Source organism: Stomoxys calcitrans, chromosome 2 (genome assembly GCF_963082655.1).
Source record: "Stomoxys calcitrans chromosome 2, idStoCalc2.1, whole genome shotgun sequence".
Lineage (NCBI taxonomy): Eukaryota > Metazoa > Arthropoda > Insecta > Diptera > Muscidae > Stomoxys > Stomoxys calcitrans.
In genome coordinates, this window is record NC_081553.1 from 33045060 (window position 1) to 33062828 (window position 17769).

Consider the following 17769-nt stretch of genomic DNA (forward strand, 5'->3'; position numbering starts at 1 on the left):
TTGCAGTGGCTCTTGGAGTGAAAATTGAGAGATATACATATATGACAGCTATATCCAAATCTGAACCGATTTCCATGAAATTCACCAGCTATGTCGGAAGTCATAAGAAAATCCTTCCTATCAAATTTCGAGAGAACCGGATAACAAATGAGCACTTTATTGAAATATTTCTCAAAATCGGACGAGCATATACTTGGGAGCTATACTAAAATCTGAACCGATTTAGAGCAAACTTCTCAGATATTGTGGTAGTTGTCGAGGGAAGCTTTGTGCAAAATTTTGACAAGATTGGTCAATAAATGTGCTTGCAGTGGCTCTTGGAGTGAAAATCGGGCGATATACATATATGGCAGCTATATTTAAATCTGAACCGATTCCTATGAAATTCTCCAGTAATGTCGGAAGTCATAAGAAAATCCCTCCTGCCAAATATCGAGAGAATCGGTTAACAAATGAGCACTTTATTGCAATATTTCTCAAAATCGGACGAACATATATATGGAAGCTATATCTAAATCTGAACTGATTTCGAGCAAACTTCTCAGATATTGTGGTAGTCGTCAACGAAATCGTTGCACAAAATTTTGGCAAGTTTAGTCAATAAATTCGCTTGCAGTGGCTCTTGGATTGAAAATCGGGCGATATACATATATGGCAGCTATATCAAAATCTGAACCGATTTCTATGAAATTCAACAATAATGTCGAGAGTCATAAGAAAATCCTTCCTGCCAAATATCGAGAGAATCGGTTAACAAATGAGCAGTTTATTGCAATACTTCGCAAAATCGGACGAACATATATATGGGAGCTATATCTAAAACTGAACCGATTTGGAGCAAACTTCTTAGATATTGTGGTCTTTGACGAGAAAAGCGTTGTACAAAGTTTTTCCAAGATTGGTCATTAAATGCGCTTGCAGTGGCTCTAGAAGTTAAAATCGGGCGATATATATATATGAGAGCTATATCAAAATCTGCACCGATTTCTATGAAATTCACCAGTAATGTCGGAAGTCATAAGAAAACCCTTCCTGCCAAATTTCTAAAGAACCGGTTAACAAATGAGCACTTGATTGCAATATTTCTCAAAATCGGACGAACATATATATGGGAGCTATATCGAAATCTGAACCGATTTGCATGAAATTCAACAGCAATGTCGAAAATCAAACGAAAATCCTTCCTGCCAAATTTCTAAAGAATCGGTTAATAAATGAGCACTTTATTGCTATATTTCTCAAAATCCAATGAACATATATATGGGAGCTATATCTAAAACTGAACCGATTTGGAGCAAATTTCTCAGATATTGTGTTAGTTGTCGAGGAAAGCGTTGCACAAAGTTTTTTCAAGATTGTAAAAAAAATGCGCATGCAGTGGCTCTAGAAGTTAAAATCGGGCGATATATATATATATGAGAGCTATATCAAAATCTGAACCGATTTCTATGAAATTCACCAGTAATGTCGGAAGTCATAAGAACATTTCTAAAGAACCGGTTAACAAATGACCACTTGATTGCAATATTTCTCAAAATCGGACGAACATATATATGGGAGCTATATCTAAAACTGAACCGATTTGGAGCAAACTTCTCAGATATTGTGTAAGTCGTCGAAGAATGCGTTGCACAAAGTTTTTTCAAGATTGTTAAAAAAATGCGCTTGCAGTGGCTTTAGAAGTTAAAATCGGGCGATATATATATATATATATATATATATATATATATATATATATATATATATATATATATATATATATATATATATATATATATATATATATATATATATATATATATATATATATATATATATATATATATATATATATATATATATATATATATATATATATATATATATATATATATATATATATATATATATATATATATATATATATATATATATATATATATATATATGTATATATATATATCTAAATCTGAACCGATTTCCATGAAATTTACTAGCAATGTCGAGAGACAAGAGAAAATCTTTCCTGCTAAAATTCTTGAGAATCGGTTAACAAATGGCCATTTTATTGCATTTTTACTGCAAATCAGAAGAATATATATATGGGAGCTATATCCAAATTTGAACCGATTTTTTTTTTTTAATTTTAATAGGCTTAGTCTCTAGGCCGAAAAACATGCCCGTACCAAATTTTAAGACGATCGGATAAAAATTGCGCCCTGTTCTTTGGACACAAATAAACGTGGACAGATGGAGAGACAGACAGACGGACATAGCTAAATCGGATCACAAAGTGATTCTGGGTCGATCGGTATAGTTATCAATGGGTCTATCTCATTTCTTTCTGGGTATTACAAATAAATTCACTAAGTTATAATACCCTGCACCACAGTAGTGGTGTAAGGTAGAAAGGCATTAAGTGCGGCCGGGCCGAACTTTGGATACCCACCACCTCGGGTATATATGTAAACCACCTTTCGTCATAATTTGGTGAAAAATGCATAATTTTGCACCCATAGCAGATATATCGAAATATGGTCCAATTTGTCCCACCAAATTCGGCGTGGACATTGAGTGGTCTAAAAAATACAAGTCACTGTTCAATTTTCTAAAACAAAATATTCTTCTTTTGGCAGCTATATCCAAATATAGGTCGATCTGAACCATATGTGACATGGATATCGAAAAGCCTAAAATACGTCATTGTGTAAAATTTCAGTGAAATCGGATAATAAATGCGCCTCTTATGGGCCCAAGACTTTAAATCGAGAGATCGGTCTATGTGGCAGCTATATTCAAATCTGAACCGATCTGGGCCAAATTGAAGAGGGATGTCAAATGGCCTTACACAAATTTCCCAAATTTCAGCGAAATAGGACAATAAATGCGTCATTTATGGGCCGTAGACCTTAAGTCGGTATATCGGTATATATCCAAATCTGGACCAAATTGAAAAAGGAAGCCGAAGGGCCTAACACAACTCAATGTCCAAAATGTCAGTAAAATTGGACCAATACCATAAATCGGGAGATCGGTATATATCGCAGCAATAGCCCGGTATATATCTGGACCGATCTGAACCAAATTAAAGAAGAATGTCAAAGGGCCTAACACAATTCACTGTCCCACATTTCGTCGAAATCGGACATTTAAAGCACCTTGAACCCTAAATCGAGAGATCGGTCTTTATGGCAGCTATATCCAAATCTGAACCGATCTGGAAGAAGAAGGATAACGAAGGGCCTAACACAACTCACTGTTTCAAAATTCGGAAAAATCGAAGAATAAATGTGAGTTTTAGGGGCCTTAGACCTTAAATAAGCAGATCGGTCTATATGACAGCTATATCCAAATCTGGACCGATCTGGGCCAAATGTAGGAGTGATGTCGAAGGTCCTAAAACAACTGATGGTCCTTAGACTTTAAATCGGCAGATCGGTCTATATGGGGACTGTATCAAGCTACAATATATTCGATAAAGCCCATTTTCGAACATAAACTGCCTAGGGACAAAACAAAAAATCTGTGCACAATATCAGGTCATTATCTCAATTTTTAAAGACCGTAGCGTGATTCCAACAATCGGACGGACGGACATGGCGAAATCGTCTTAGATTTTTACGACGCGAGATCGTTCGGGCGGCTATACCCAAATGTGGACCGAAATGGGTAAAATTAAAAAGAGGAAGTCGAACCGATCTGGGCCAAATTGACGAAGGATGTCGAAGGGCCTAACACAACTCACTGTCCCAAATTTCAGCAAAATCGGATGATAAATGTGGCTTTTATGGGCCTAAGACCCTAAATCTGAGGATTTAGGGTCTTAGGGTCCAAATTTTAGCGAAATCGGATAATATATGAGGCTTTTATGGGCCTAAGACCTTAAATCGGCAGATCAGTCTATATGGGGGCTATATCAAGATATAGTCCGATATAACACATCTTCGAACTTAACCTGTCTATGAACAAAAATAGAATCTATGCAACGTTTCAGCTCAATATCTCTAGTTTTAAGAACTGTAGCATGGTTTCAACAGACAGATAGACAAACATGGCTAGATCGTCTTAGATTTTTACGATGATCAAGAATATATATACATGGGGTCAGAAATGGGTATTTCGATGTGTTGCAAAGGGAATGACAAAACGAATACACCTTCCTACTACGGTGGTGGGTATAATGAATGAAATTTTGGGATCGAGCAAATCCATGGCTATGTTATTATACCCACCGCCATAGGATGCGGGTATACTTATTCCAATTGTAACACCTCGAAATATTGATCTAGGACCCCTTAAGCATATATATTCTTGATCGTCTTGACATTCTGGGTCAATATAGCCGACTGACGTCCGTCAGTCTATCGAAATCACCATAGCAGTTGAACGACTAAAGTTTGTCGCTTGAAATTTTGAACAGATACTTAATATTGATGTAGGTTGTTGGGGATGGCAAATGGACCTTATCGGTCCAGATTTGGATATAGCTCCCGTATAAACCGATCTCCCGATTTGACTTCTTGAGCCCCTGGAAGCCTCAATTTTTGTCCGATTTGGCAGAAATTTTGCACATAGTCTTTTGTTATGACTTCCAACAACTGTGCCAAATTCGGTGCAAATCGGTCTAAAACCTGATATAGCTCCCATACAAACCGATCTCCCGATTTGACTTCTTCACCCCCTGAAAGCTGCAATTTTTATCCGATTTGGCTGAAATTTTAGTCTTTTGTTATGACTTCCAACAACTGTGCCAAATATGGTTCAAATCGGTCTATAACCTGATATAGCTCCCATATAAACCGATCTTCCGATTTGCCTTCTTGAGCCCCTAGAAGTCGCAATTTTTGTCCGATTTGGCTGAAATTTTGCACATAGTCTTTTGTTATGACTTCCAACAGCTGTGCCAAGTACGGTCCAAATCGGTCTATAACCTGATATAGCTCCCATATAAACCGATCTTCCGATTTTACTTCTTCACCCCTTGGAAGCCGCAATTTTCATTCGATTTGGCTGAAATTTCGCACATAGTCTTTTGTTATGACTTCTAACAATTGTGCCAAATTCGTTCCAAATCGGTCTATAACCTGATATAGCTCCCATATAAACCAATCTTTTGATTTGACTTCTTGAGTCCTTACAAGCCGCAATTTTTGTTCGATTTGGCTGTAATTTTGCACGTAGGGTTTTGTTATAACTTCCAGCAACTGTGCCAAGTTCGATCCAAATCGGTCTATAACCTGATATAGCTCCTATATAAACCGATCTTCCGATTTGACTTCTTGACCCCTTGGAAGCCGCAATTTTTGTCCGATTTGGCTGAAATTTTAGTCTTTTGTTATGACTTCCAACAACTGTGCCAAATATGGTTCAAATCGGTCTATAACCTGATATAGCTCCCATATAAACCGATCTCCCGATTTGACTATTTGAGCCCCTGTAGGCCTCAATTTTCATTCGATTTGGCTGTAATTTTGCACATAGTCTTTTGTTATGACTTCCAACAGCTGTGCCAAGTACGGTCCAAATCGGTCTATAACCTGATATAGCTCCCATATAAACCGATCTTCCGATTTTACTTCTTCACCCCTTGGAAGCCGCAATTTTTGTCCGATTCGGCTGAAATTTTGCACATAGTCTTTTGTTATAACTTCCAACAACTGTACCAAATTCGGTCCAAATCGGTCTATAACCTGATATAGCTCACATATAAACCGATCTTCCGATTTGACTTCTTCACCCCCTGAAAGCAGCAACTTTTGTCCGATTTGGCTGAAACTTTGCAGGTAGTGTTCTGTTATAACTTCCAATAACTGTTTCAGGTGTGGTCTAAATCGGTCAAGAACGTGATATAGCTCCCATATAAACCGATCTTCCGATTTGACTTCTTCACCCCCTGGAAGCTGCAATTTTTGTCCGATTTGGCTGAAATTTCGCACATAGTCTTTTGTTATGACTTCCAACAACTTTGCCAAGTTCGGTCCAAATCGGTCTTTAACCTGATATAGATCCCATATAAACCGATCTCCTGATTTGACTCCTTCACCCCCTGGAAGCTTCAATTTTTGTCCGATTTGGCTGAAATTTCGCACATAGTCTTTTGTTATGATTTCCAACAACTCTGCCAAGTTCGGTCCAAATCGGTCTATAACCTGATATAGCTCCCATATAAACCGATCTTCCGATTTGACTTCTTGAGTCCTTAGAAGCCTCAATTTTCATTTGATTTGGCTGAAATTTCGCACATGGTATTTTGTTATGACTTCCAACAACTGTGCCATGTACGGTCCAAATCGGTCTATAACCTGATATAGCTCCCATATAAACCAATCTCCCGATTTGCCTTCTTGAGCCCCTAGAAGTCGCAATTTTTGTCCGATTTGGCTGAAATTTTGCACATAGTCTTTTGTTATAACTTCCAGCAACTGTGCCAAGTTCGGTAAAAATCGGTCTATAACCTGATATAGCTCCCATATAAACCGATCTTCCAATTTGATTTCTTGAGTCCTTAGAAGCCGCAATTTTTGTCCGATTTGGCTGAAATTTTGCATGTAGGGTTCCGTTATGACTTCCAGCAACTGTGCCAAGTTCGGTACAAATCGGTCTATAACCTGATATAGCTCCCATATAAACCGATCTTCCGATTTAACTTCTTAAGTATTTCAAGCCGGAATTTTTGGCCGATTTGGCTGAAATTTTGCGTATAGTGTTTTGTTATGACTTCCAACAAAGGTGTTAAGTACAGTTCAAAACCGATCTCCACTAGAAAAGTTTAAGTAAGGTTGAGTACAAAAAATCTCTCCGTATAAAAAGTTCCGCTCATTATTTACAATAACTGAGTACTGATAGCACTCATCTAATCTCTCGCTCAATTCATCTCTGTCTGTTAACTTCATAACACAGCTCTGTTAACGTGTTAACATTACGCTGAAAATTGAATTGGTTTGTGTCTCTACTAGTTAAAGTTAACTTTAGCTTCACGGAAATAGTCTACTATAACACACGAAGCCTGGGGATAAGCTTAACACTCTGACAACAACCATTTTCATATGGTTTCTTTTCATATCAAATCAAAAATTTTCTCCACTGACTCGAAATTAAATGTCACAACAATTTTACAATCAAATTTTCTCAAACGACTTAATCTTCAAATTTCCCCGATTCCTTTATTCCATATCCCTGATATTCCTAATTTGCTATAGCAAAAAACCTTGTCATTCAAAAATACTCTCAATTATGATAGACAACTTCAAGTTCCTTTAAAGAAATTGAATAATAAATCATTTCATATCTTTGTAATAAATAATTGTGAGAATTATGGTATAATGAATGTTATTCTCAACAGCATGGGTTCGTATATGCATATTTATGGCAATGTAAGCCTTATAATAATTCTGATTAAATTTCCATATTGTAAATAATAATGACTAGCCGTCCGCCAGCCAAGCAATTCATTGTTGCAGGCATTATTCATAAGAAGAAAATAAAAAATCACATTGTAATTGACGTCTGACGGTCTTTCATGTTTTATCAATGGAGCCCTCCCAAGTATTGTTGTTAAAGCTCGGGAATACGTTTTTATTCACCTTATTGTTGTTTTTTTTTTTTTTTTTGCTATTCCTATTTTTGTCGGCTAGAGAATAATTCAATTTGCATAATAATGTATTGTTATGACACAATTTGGCGTCGAATTATTTTTAAGTAATCACAAAAAAAAAATGTCCAACCAAAATCAAAGGTGGTGCACAAAAATGGAAAAAATTTTGAGCGGATTCGGCCGGGCCGAATCTTATATACACTCCACCATCTCATTTGTCGAGTTCTTTGCACGCTATTTCTTTTTAGGCAAACCATGAATAATGAATAAGAACTGTTATGCTATTGGAGCAATATCGAGTTATAGTCCGATTCGGACCATAAATGAATTGAATGGTGAACATTGTAGAAGTCATTGTGGAATATTTCAGTCCATCGGATAATAATTGCGCCTTATATGGTCTCAAGAAGCAAACTCGAGAGATCGGTTTATATGGGAGCACACATATGTTGAGGGCCATGGAAGAAGCCGTTGTACAAAATGTGTGCTAAATCGGATGAGAGTTGCTTTCTCTAGAGGCTCAAGAAGTCAAGAAACCAGATCGGTTTATATGGCAGCTATATCAGGTTATGTACCGATTTGCACCGAACTCATCTCAGTTTTCGGAAGTCATATCAAAACACCTCATGCAAAATTTGAGTCAAATTAGATGAGAATTGCGCCCTCTAGCGGCTCAAGAAGTTTAGATCCAAGATCGGTTTATAGGGCACCTATACCAGGTTATAGACCGATTTGAACCATACTTCGCACAAAGGTTAGAAGAGATACCAAAACACCACGTTCAAAATTACAGCCAAATCGGATAATAATTAAGCTTTCTAAAAGCTCAAGAAGTCAAGACCCAAGATCGGTTTATATGGCACCTATATCAGGTCATGAAGCGATTTGAACCATGTTTAGCACAGTTGTTGGAAGTGATATCAAATCACTACATGCAAAATTTCAGGCATAGTCATTTGATAGGACGAGAATTGCGACCTCTAAAAGCTCAAGAAGTCAAGACCCAAGATCGGTTTATATGGCAGCTATATCAAAACATGGACCGAATTGGCCCATTTACAATCCCAACCGACCAACACTAATAAGAAGTGTTTGTGCAAAATTGCAAGCGGCTAGCTTTACTCCTTCAAAAGTTAGTGTGCTTTCGACAGACAGACGGACGGACAGACGGACAGACGGACGGACGGACAGACGAATGGCGTGCCGCAGTGCGACACCTCTTCGGGGAGAAGTTTTACATGGCAAAGTACCTCACAAATGTTGCCAGCATTAGGAAGGGAAAGCTACCGCTGAAAATTTCTTCTGTTGGTATCGGCAGGATTCGAACCCAGGCGTTCAGCGTCAGAGGCCGACATGCTAAACTCTGCGCCACGGTGCGCTAAATCAACTATTTACAAAAGTTATTAGTTTCAAATCCTTAAGAAATGTTGTCTTTTTATTTCGTTTGTAATTTTTTTGGGTAGAGATATTCAGGATAAAGAAAGACACTGCATCTTGGACTTGGACCAATCCCTGTTAAAAAAGGGACTGGACAAATTCGGGACGCTTCCAGCTCAAAGCTACCTCTCCGGGAAGACAAACTCCAATTCGCTATTGAAGAAAGATACGCCCGGTACACAATCCTTCGCATCGCCAATGCCACATCGTCATCCCAAGCCATCGGTCTTCCACATAACAAACGAATGCCCAAAATCCGAAGAGTGCCATGTCCCTGACAACATCAGTCAAAAGGCAGACCTCAACGATACGCCCTCCACGTGCCAGTGCAAAGATCTCAAAATATCGCATTCAGTGCTGCTGTCGGAGCACTCCTTCCTGCCTCCGATATCAGCATTGCCGAAACACCCTGTATCTTCTCCATCATACCGAGTAGACTCACCCTCTCCACCACCCGGTGTCACACCAAGCGCTCAAAGGTGAAGATCTGTAAACCACAGCAAAGTAAAGGGTGATTTTTTTGAGGTTAGGATTTTCATGCATTAGTATTTGACAGATCACGTGGGATTTCAGACATGGTGTCAAAGAGAAAGATGCTCAGTATGCTTTGACATTTCATCATGAATAGACTTACTAACGAGCAACGCTTGCAAATCATTGAATTTTATTACCAAAATCAGTGTTCGGTTCAAAATGTGTTCATTCACCGTTCAGCGATGAGGCTCATTTCTGGTTGAATGGCTACGTAAATAAGCAAAATTGCCGCATTTGGAGTGAAGAGCAACCAGAAGCCGTTCAAAAACTGCCCATGCATCCCGAAAAATGCACTGTTTGGTGTGGTTTGTACGCTGGTGGAATCATTGGACCGTATTTTTTCAAAGATGCTGTTGGACGCAACGTTACGGTGAATGAACACATTTCGAACCGAACACTGATTTTGGTAATAAAATTCAATGATTTGCAAGCGTTGCTCGTTAGTAAGTCTATTCATGATGAAATGTCAAAGCATACTGAGCATCTTTCTCTTTGACACCATGTCTGAAATCCCACGTGATCTGTCAAATACTAATGCATGAAAATCCTAACCTCAAAAAAATCACCCTTTACATCCAGCGGATCGCTACTGGTCTATGTTCCCAATTCCTGTCTATTGAGTTGCGCACTCAGACTCCGTTTAACTCTCTCTTCAACGTTCATTCTCCCGTTCTATTTATGGTCAAGAATAATGCCTAGGCAGCGCCACTCCATTAAGGACCAGTCCCCTGAACTTGTCATACGTCCTCCTTCTGGTGAATAACACCCGCTCTGTCAGTCAGAGCTTTGAGCCAAGCCCATTTGCCCTTGCCCATCTATACAGTTTTCTCACCGTATCCTGAAGGGGATCTGTGATAGTATTGATCTACTATGCCTAAGTTTGACGTTTGTGACACATACATGGAACGTATGACGGTAGCAGTCGGTGTATTAACAGTGCCTTTCATGATACATGAATAGGTCTATACAACATGGAGGCACTTTGGCCATCCTTATTTTCTCGTGGGGGATAAAGATGAAGCTTGGCGGCATGTTATAAACGGAGCGAATGATTATATATCAGCGTGGCTGACGGCTCCGGCGTCGAACTATGTGAAGTAGAAGATGCAAAGAGGTTCTTTGAACCATGGAAAGGGCGGAGCCGAATCTTATATACCCCCGACCATGGATCGCATGTGTCAAGTTCTTTTCCGGATATTTTTTAAAAGCAAACAGAGGATAATGGATATTTATGGCTATGCTGTTGGAGCTATACAAGGTTAAGAACCTATTGGGACCATTAATGGTTTAAATATTGAAGACAATACTGGAAGTCATTATGCTAAATTTTAGTCAAATCGGATAAAATAAAATCGAGAGATCGGTTTTTATGTAAGCTAATGAACCGATTCAGACCATATTTGGCACCTACTAGATCGGGCGATATTTCTTTAGGTGGAATGGGTGGCGGTTTTTTCCCAAGAACTACATTCACCCGGTAGCTGTCCACCGCAACTGCCACCGTAACGGCATGAATGTTGTCTAGCCCCACTTGATACGTCTTTTTGTAATGTTTCATGTTGTGCTGCCAAATATACAGCAGCTTCTGTTTCTAAATCCATTTCTTGGTCTCATCTCATTTTCTTCAAAACAAATTGGACACCTTGTAGTTAAAAAATGCCAATGTGTTTTAAGTGTGGGGGACATTTGTAAGATAACAATGATGTCAACATACAACTGTTTGCTACCAAAACGACGCTTTAAACGTCAAATAAAAAAGCTGAATTACAACTAAACCAATTAGCAACACTGTTGCAAACATTGTGAGATTTCACAAAATTTAATTGATGTTTAGCAACATTTTCCGTACAATCGAAGTCAATACTAGGCTTAAGGGCGAAAATCCTTAAATTTCACAGTTCCTGTTAGTTTCTCTTTCGAAACGAGCTCAATGATTGGAGATTTTCTTTGCAAATGGAAAAGTTTGAGTTTTACAGAAAATTTTATTCGAATTTGCTTAATGTAAAAATTAAGTTCAGTGGTTTGCCATGCAACTATCAAAACACAACATTAAATTTCAAAAAGGATTCATGTCTAACTACTTATGCCCATTATTACTTATTTAGGAAAACAAGTCTATTACCCTTCACACTTATTTCAAGTCAACCATGAATAGGAAAGGAGTCCATGCAAGACCTTTTAAAAATAAATGGACTTTAAAGTATCCTCTTTCTATAGGTGTTAAGCCTGGCATACAAATTTGAATTTAAAGACCAAATATTGTTGACAAATTTAAGCCGCATACAAACACTCAAACACACACCCACACAAACACACACAAAAGAAGATTAATAAAAAGGACTGACAATCAACTTAAAACAAAAGAAATTACTCTTTAGAACAAGTTTCACAGATGACGAGGGGGGTTGGATGCTGTGTCATTATGGACTAACTAACCATCACTACATATCACAACACAACAAATAAAAGATACAACTCAATTTGTGTTCTTTGATGAGAACAAAATACAAGAACGAACCTTTTTTTTCTTTAGGGTCCAATCTTAATACAATGTCCCTTTTTTCATCATAATAGCCTTTCATTTTATGTTGTGTGGCAGCAAATGACAACACCCACGCCTAGGAGGCTAAAACGAGGGACAAGTAATAATAAGGGAAGACAAAGGTCATGAAAGTCATAGACTCAAAAACAGCTGAACCGAATTTCATGAAATGTTCACAGATGGTAGAGTTTGGCCACCGTTAAAAATAGGGTACTCAATTTTTTGATATCCGAAGGGGGGGCGGACCCTCCCCCTTACCAGAATTTCCAAAAACACCAGATCTCGGAGATGTGTGCACCGATTTAAGTGAAATTTTGTATGTCACCTTATGTACCCCAAAAATACGAAATTGGTATAAAATTTTTGGGTGAAATAACTTAGGGGGACGCCCTATCCCAAAAACCCCCGGACGAACATGTTTGCCGATTGGGACAATATGGGTATGAAATGAAAGGTATTTCATAGTAGAGTACAAACTTGGTATACAAATTTCACCCAAAGTGTTCGGGGGGGGTCTCCACCCCCAAAAGGACTCTTTAACCGCTTCGGGCAACATGGATATCGAATGAAAGGTATTTAAAAGAAGAATACAAATTTTACATAAAAATTTATTCCTTGGTGTTTGAGGGGCCTTCACGTCACCAAACCCGGCCCCCCTCCCCCCGCAGGGCATATTTACCAATTGGTACAATATGGATATCAAATGAAAGGTTTTTAGGAGTAGAGTAAGAATCTGATACAAAAATTCATTTTTTGGTGTCTAAAGGCGCCTGTCCATCCCCTCAAAACCCCCAGCAGGGCATATTTACCGATTAGGATAATATGGATATCAAATGAAAGGTGTTTGGTAGTTGAGTACACATCTGTTATAAGAATTTTGTCCATGGTGTCTACGGGGCCTCCCCAACCCCAAAAATACGATGCTGATATTTTCAGGCCGCCCCACCCTACATACCTCTCAAACTGGACATATTTGTGAATTATGGCAAAAAAAGGGGGCTCAAATCTGATATCTGTTTTATGACCAAGGGTTTCAGGGACGACTCATCTCATAAACTCCCCCCTAACCACACATATATATCGACTATAGCAGTATTTCGCAAATGTGAATTTTGGGAGTAGAGTATGAATCTGATATCCACTTTCGGGGCAGAGGGCTTGACAACTCTAATCCACCACCAAAACCAAAAAAAAGAAGTATAGATATACCATCCAGACTTTAACAAGTGGACCCTCTCCTAACACTTTTTTCAAAAACGTCAGATCTCGGAGATGAGTGGGGTGATTTAAGCGAAATTTTGTGTGCTCTCTTTTAGTAACCTCAAAAACTAAAAATTTGATATCCAAATTTCGGATGGGGTACCTAGGGGCGTCCCCCAAAAACCCACAAAATATATGTATAGATCAATCACGACAATATGGGACTCAAAAGAAAGGTATTTGCGAGTAGAATACGAATCTGATATCTAAATGTGGGACCAAGTATTTTGAGGACCAACCCAACCCCCAAAATACCTCTAAACCGACCATGATAATATGGGACTCAAATGAAAGGTATTTGCGAGCAGAATTCAAATTTGATAACCAAATGTGGAACTATGTATCGATGAAATTTTGTATAAAAACAAAATTTCGAAGAAATTTTCTATAAAACGAAATTTTTACGAAATTTTGTTTAAAAACAGAATTTCGACGAAATTTTCTATAAAAACAAAATTTCCTATAAAAACAAAATTTCAACGAAATTTCCTATAAAAACAAAATTTCGACGAAATTTTCCATAAAAACAATATTTCCTATAAAAACAAAATTTCGACGAAATTTCCTATAAAAACAAAATTTCGACGAAATTTTCTATAAAAATAAAATTTGGACGAAATTTTCAACAAAAACAAAATTTTCACAAAATTTTTTATAAAAACAAAATTTTGACGAAATCTTCTATAAAAACAAAATTTCGACGAAATTTTCTATAAAAATAAAATTTTGACGAAATTTTTTATAAAAATAAAATTTCGACGAAATTTTCTATAAAAAAAAAATTTCGACGAAATCTTCTATAAAAAAAAATTTCGATCAAATTTTCTATAAAAACAAAATTTCGACAAAATTTTCTATAAAAACAATATTTCCTATGAAAACAAAATTTCGCCGAAAATTTTCCATAAAAATAAAATTTTGACGAAATTTTCTATAAAAATAAAATTTCGACTAAATTTTCTATAAAAATAAAATTTCGACGAAATTTTCTATAAAAATAAAATTTCGACGAACTTTTCTATAAAAATAAAATTTCGACGAAATCTTCTATAAAAACAAAATTTCAACGAAATTTAATATATAAAAACAAAATTTCGACGAAATTTCCTATAAAAACAAAATTTCGACGAAATTTTCTATAAAAATAAAATTTGCTATGAAAACAAAATTTCGACGAAATTTTTTATAAAAACAAAATTTCGACGAAATTTTCTATAAAAACAAAATTTCGACGAAATTTTCTATAAAACCAAATTTTTACGAAAAACTGAATTTCGACAAAATTTTCTTCAAAAAAAAAGAAAATTTCGACGAAATTTTCTATAAAAACAAAATTTTCTATGAAAACAAAACAAACAACTTTCTATAAAAACAAAATTTCGACTAAATTTTCTATAAAAACAAAATTTCAACGAAATTTTCTATAAAAACAAAATTTCGACGAAATCTTCTATAAAAACAAAATTTCGACGAAATTTTCTATAAAACCAAATTTTTACGAAAAACTGAATTTCGACAAAATTTTCTATAAAAACAAAATTTTGAAAAAATTTTTTATACAAACAAAATTTCGACGAAATTTTCTAAAAATATAAAATTTTCTATAAAAACCAAAATTTCGACGAAATTTTCTAAAAATATAAAATTTCGATGAAATTTTTTATAAAAACAAAATTTCGACGAAATTTTCTATAAAAACAAAATTTCGACGAAATTTTCTATAAAAACAAAATTTCGACGAAATTTTCTATAAAAACAAAATTTCCACGAAATTTTCTATAAAAACATAATTACCACGAAATTTTCTATAAAAACAAAAATTCGACGAAATTTTCTATAAAAAGAAAAATTTTCTAAAAAAACAGAATAACGTCACTTGTTGTAACGGCACTTGTTCCACTAAACGATAGGGTATATTAGGGTAGGGAACATTCATCTGATGGCAAACCAAATTACCGATATTTTGTGTTTAGAATAGATTTAAATAAAATTTTTTTCGAATAATAATTTTGTATGGGGTTTGCGGTCTCGGGCCCGTTAACCCCTGAACTATGGATATAGTGGAGTTATAATAATAAAACACAATACATTTATCCATGGTAGGTGGTATCCGGCATGATCGAACATAATACGTTCGTACTTGTTTTAATTTAAAATTAAATATCCCAAAAAATTTTCCAACCACCCTCGTTACAAATAAAAAATAAAAAAGAAAAATAAGCCAAGTAATGACAACAAAGAACCTAAGGGCATTTTCTTATTAAGAACAAAAACAAAAAATATAAATGAGGCAAAAAGACAGAAAGGCAGAAAAGTGGCAGCGCTAGCAGGGCTGCCTCGCTTTGAGGAGGGTAAATTTATGTAACATAAACTTTAGAGCCAACGAATGTCAAATCTGTCTTTGGTTGGGTGTGGTCCCATGACCATGACAAACATAAGCAAGGGGATAGACTGAACGAACAAGAGCAGAACAACCAGAAGCAACAACAGCAGAAAAAAGAACAAACCAGCAGAAATAATTTAAAATATTTGTTTTGGGTCGTTTGGTGTCTGTCCGTTGGTTGAAGGGAGTATAGCAGCCAGCCAGTGACTAGGCACGTCTTTTGCCATCGTTCGTAGGCGATGATCCTTTTTTTATGGCATTTGCTAGCAACTTTGGGTTGGTAACAACCGCGATTGCAGATATCGGCCGTTGAGGGTGCGTGCAGCACCACAAATTTCCCTTAAATGAAGCGTACAACTGTCGGAGTAAATGACAATTTTATGATAGTACTCCAAGCTAAATCCATACCTCCACACCCTCTCCTTAAGAGCAAAAACTCATTTAATAAAAATGTTACGCATGACACACATGTCGTCGTGGTCGCCATTGGTTGTGGCGGTCGTTATTACAAAATTTCTTTTCTCTTCTTCTTTCATTTATTTATTGAGATTGATAATTGATTATGTTGCATGGATATCGAAAAATTTAAAGAGCCCAGAAGGGGGGAAAGCTGGTACTGATTCTTTAAGTTATTTGAAATTAGAACACATTTGTGTTGTTTGACCACCATGTATGACATGGGAGGAAACGAATTGCCATTAAGCTGTTATGGATGACTAGGTGGTTTTTATTGAGTTTCTACACATACGTAAAATGTAAGCAACGACGAGATGGAACATTGATTTCGAAAGTTCTGCTCACTAAATCTGGAAATAAGGGGCATAGCACTGGGACCAGCAAACAAATCACACAAAGAAAAACAACACTTGTCGTTGTATATCTATAAGAGAGAAAGGAATTTTCACCGACCTACATTTTGATAGAAATTTAGTTTCAGAAAAAATATATTTTTTTTATATTTTTAAAACAATTTATTGCAATAGAGAATTTTGTAGAATTTTTAAATAATACAAGATTTTTAACAAAATTTTAATTTTGAGAAAATATTGTTAAAATGTGAGTTTTAAGAACATTTTGTTTTAACGATTTTTAAGAAAATTTGTTTAAATGTAAATTAACAAAAAAAAAAACATAAATTCACACATTTTATTTTTATAAAAAATTTCTTCAAAATAGCATTTTTATACAAAATTTATTTTTATAGAAAATTACGTCAAAATATTGTTTTTATAGAAAATTTCGTCGAAATTTTATTTTTAAAGAAAATTTTGTCGAAATTTTATTTTGTCAAAATTCTGTTTTTTTCGTCGAAATTTTATTTTTATAGAAAATTTCCTCGAAATTTTATTTTTATAGAAAATTTTTTCAAAATTTTATTTTTAAAATTTTGTCGAAATTTTATTTTTTTAGAAAATTTTATTTTTATAGAAAATTTAGTCAAAATTTCACTTTTATAGAAAATTTCGTCAAAGTTTTTAATTTTATCGAACATTATTTTTATAGAAAATTTTGTTTTTTTAGAAAGTTTCGTCGAAATTTTATTTTTATAGAAAATTTCGTCAAAATTTTATATTAATAAAAATTTCGTCGAAATTTTATTTTTTTAGAAAATTTCGTCGAAATTTTATTTTTATAGAAAATTTCGTCGAAATTTTATTTTTATAGAAAATTTCGTCGAAATTTTATTTTTATAGAAAATTTCGTCGAAATTTTATTTTTATAGAAAATGTCGTCGAATTTTTATTTTTATAGAAAATTTCGTCAAAATTTACTTTTTTTAGAAAATTTCGTCGAAATTTTACTTTTATAGAAAATTTCGTCGAAATTTTATTTTTTTTAGAAAATTTCGTCGAAATTTCACTTTTATAGAAAATTTCGTCGGATTTTATTTTTATAGAAAATTTCGTCGAAACTTTATTTTTATAGAAAATTTCGTCAAAATTTTACTTTTATAGAAAATTTCGTCGAAATTTTATTTTTTTAGAAAATTTCGTCGTAATTTTATTTTTATAGAAAATTTCGTCGAAATTTTATTTTTAT

At 35.2% G+C, this 17769-nt stretch overlaps 1 protein-coding gene across 1 annotated transcript in view; it reads right to left on the bottom strand.

Annotated features, from left to right (window-relative positions):
- The window catches only part of LOC106095694 (ubiquitin carboxyl-terminal hydrolase 46), a 158098-nt gene that overhangs the window by 52836 nt on the left and 87493 nt on the right, over positions 1 to 17769 (bottom strand). The window lies entirely within an intron of this gene.